This window comes from Apium graveolens, chromosome 2 (assembly GCF_009905375.1).
Source record: "Apium graveolens cultivar Ventura chromosome 2, ASM990537v1, whole genome shotgun sequence".
In the NCBI taxonomy this organism is placed as follows: Eukaryota; Viridiplantae; Streptophyta; class Magnoliopsida; order Apiales; family Apiaceae; genus Apium; species Apium graveolens.
In genome coordinates this window covers 310,628,259-310,631,990 of record NC_133648.1, presented here as the reverse complement: position 1 = coordinate 310,631,990, position 3,732 = coordinate 310,628,259, and positions in this window count along the sequence as shown.

Sequence of the window (3,732 nt, the reverse complement as noted above, 5' to 3'; positions counted from 1 at the left end):
TACATATATTGAATATTCATTACGGAATTTCAGAAAATAATCGAATAAACAATCATCAATAATCCGAAGTAATAATCACGAATCAGAATCTACAGAGTATACGAATTATATTCACGAACACCGAACAACTGAGCAACAGGGCAGCAGTGAATAATCACCGTAGAAATGGAAACACAAGGCTGCAGACCACACAAAAAATTAATCAATGATACTTACATACACACACATATGGAGGTGTGTATATATATTTGACTGATAAATCGAGACTAAGCTGTGAGGCAAAAATAGAACCGGGCCGGCGGGGAGTTCGCCGGAACCGGTGACTTACCGAAATAGATGGAGATGGCGTCGACAGGAAGGAAGGGGGAGAATAAGCGGGGGAAAAAGGAGAGTAGTACAGGGGATGAGAGAAGATCGAGAGAGATTATAGGGAGTATAGAGACGATGCTGCATATCGCTGTTCTTAATTTCTATGTATCTCTTTTTTTTTAATTTCTAAACCCAGCAGTATCAACACTACACGTGTAGAATGAACTCCTGAGAAGATGACACGTATCTAATTCTGGACACGCATTTCTTTTCTGCCCGGTATTGACCCGCACTTTGAGTTTTAACGAACCACGTTGCACATGAAATAAACTCGCAAAATTATCAAAATAGTCTTAAAATTTTCTAAAAATCCCGAAACTAATAAAACTAAAATTTTCGTAATTTTTAAAGAAATTTTGAAACGCAACTCGTACCCACATTTTACAATTAAAGAACCTAGCTGTACTTAAAACAAATTCAGAAAATCACGAAAATAATCTTAAAATGTTATAAATATCCCAAAGTTTATAAATACATAAATTTCGAAATTTTTAAAACGATTTCTGAAACACAATTTATACCCGCTTTTCTCAAATAAACGAATCAACGCGCGATTCAAATTAAACCCGAAAATTCCCAAGATAATTTTAAAATTCTCGGAATATTCCAAACTTAAATAAATATGAGTTTCATAATTTTTGAAGAATTCTAGAATTAAATATGGATTTTACAAATAAAAGCATTCAAAAAATCATTTAAAGATAAATAATTAATAAAATATTGATTTCTCAATTTTATAAAATCCTAAAAATAATTTTTATAATTATAAAATCATGAAAACAATTTTAGAAATATTCCCAATATTTATGCGAATAAATTTGCACTATATCCATTTTTGAAAGTGAAAACAATTTAATACGATCCCATAATTAATTGTGCGGACAACCCGGTTCACCATAAATCACATCTAGATAATAATCAAACAACTCATATCGGTCAAAACCAATACACATATTTATGTAATAATTTCCATAATAATCACACATTTAAATAATTCAAAAATACACGAGTCGTTATACATCAATTATCATTTGATGTATTTTATTGAGCGAATGATACAGTATATAAAGCATAAGTTTCATAATCAGACGAGGGTCAAAGGTTCGATTGAAAGAGTAGTTGAATATTTATTATTGTACATTGATCCTAAATCTAATGGTTCATACTCAAGTGTGCCTTAACGAGGTTGTGCTGTAACCCTTATAATGAACATCAAATAAAGGTATTCACATATCCTGTTAGTACAATGGGAAAGTACGCTAAAAAATATTTGACAGGTGATGAAAAATTAGTTCCTGAAGAATATATTTTGTTACAGATCGGAAGTTCAACCTTAATTACATTCAAGAATACTATGAAACTCATTTCAAAGAAAACAAATCAAACGAAACACAGAAAAATCGAAGATATTTTTAAAAGCCGAGTTCAAGACATGAATTTAGCTTAAGGTTGAAAATGATCCTGTAATTAGTTTGCATTTTAGAACCTTATTTTCAGGACCAGCGAAAATGACAATTTTCTATAAAATATGTAAGGTGAATGGCTACAAATTTCATACTAAATCTACTTCAAGTGCTAGTTCAAGAGTTATGGTGAATGAAGTTCACGTGATTATATTATTGACGATTATTATTATCAATTGCAAGAAGTCATCGGACTTATATATCGAGGTGGAAAATATGTGTACTTGTAGAATGATTAGTTATATAGTGTCCGATCCAGTATACTGGTTAACTCATATTATTACCGTTGTTATAAGTTCACTATTAAGATCTAATTAAACATTTATCTTGGCTAGTACAACTAGTCAAGTGTATTATTCTCTTAGTGTGTTCTATCCATTAAATTAAATATATATATATATAATCTCTTTGATAATTCAATATATACACATAGTATACAAGATAAGAAATTGAAATCTTTAATTTATTTAGTCGTCAAAATTCATACAAAATAACCAAAAATATGGAAAGGATGGAGATGATGATGATATGACAAAGAAGAAGAAGGGGAAGAATCGAGAATAAAGGGTGTAAGAAAATCGAGTAGTTCGTCAAAGTGAGGATAGATAATCATTTGCTCATCTTCAGCTGACTCTTGTTTAGAGTAAATTTGACCCTACCCAATTCTTTAGGCTCCGCACCTTTACATTTACCTTATTTACTTTAATGGGCTCTCCTTTACAAATGAGATCATGGAAGCTAGTTGAAACCCCAAAAAGTGGGGCACACATCGCTTTCTTCAATCTCTCATCTGGATAGAGGCTTATTACAAGATTGTTCGTGTTCAGAGACCTATTATAAAAGGTTACTTCAGACTCCAATTATTGGTTCTGTTGGAATGGAATGCTTAATTTCTATATATCGATCAAGTTGTTTTCGAATTTATGCTACTTTTACAAGACCATTTCCTGGTCAAATTTAAAATCAAATTTAAAAACAATAAGCAGAAGTGTTAAATTTTAAGTGGAAATTTAAAATTTCAAGGAAAAAATATTATGGTCCTAAATTCGACCGGAAATGGTTGTAAATTATCGATCGAAAAAGATCGGTCGAACTAAACTGGTCGAATTTAACCAGTCAACCTTAGCCATTTACAATCGATATATTAATTTCGACTCATTACCCACACCACCCTCATATTTAGTTTCCGTTTTCCTCATACTTTTTGTATATGTAATTATCATTTAAATTTTACATATAAAGTTTATGTCAATTATATTTTCAAAAATTAAAACACTTTATAATTTAATTGTTATAGAATAAAATTAATTTTGATATATTTGTATTTTAATTTATGTCAAAACTCTATGATGTCATTAAATAATAAATTTATTAAATTGTAAATAAAATATTTTGTGAAAGATATGATTATAAATAATTAAAGATTTGATAATTTCAAAAAAAATCAAATCCAAAAACAATTATAGAACTATTATTGCATTTCATTTCCAGATACAAACTAAACATGTAAAATAATTCATGGTCATTCATTTCCTTTCTGCACATTTTTCTTTCCAAATTATATTTCATTTTTCCGAACTAACTTAACGCCCCTTTATTGTTACTCTTATATTAGTCTTGTATTATGCTACTAATTATTATCTACGTTTATCATATATAGCTTGCATTTTCGAAAGTATTTTTAAGGTAAAATTAACTAAAGTAATGAGATTTTGATACTAATGATGGTTCTCGGTCTATTAGGTAGCATCTTCGTAACTATTTTTACATACAATTAACTAAACCTACGAGACATAACAACCATAATTAGTATTTCTTAGTCCTGATGACTAGTTACTTTAACCACGGTTCTATAAGAAAACCGATGTTAAATATACAAACAGACATCAGTTGTTCATCG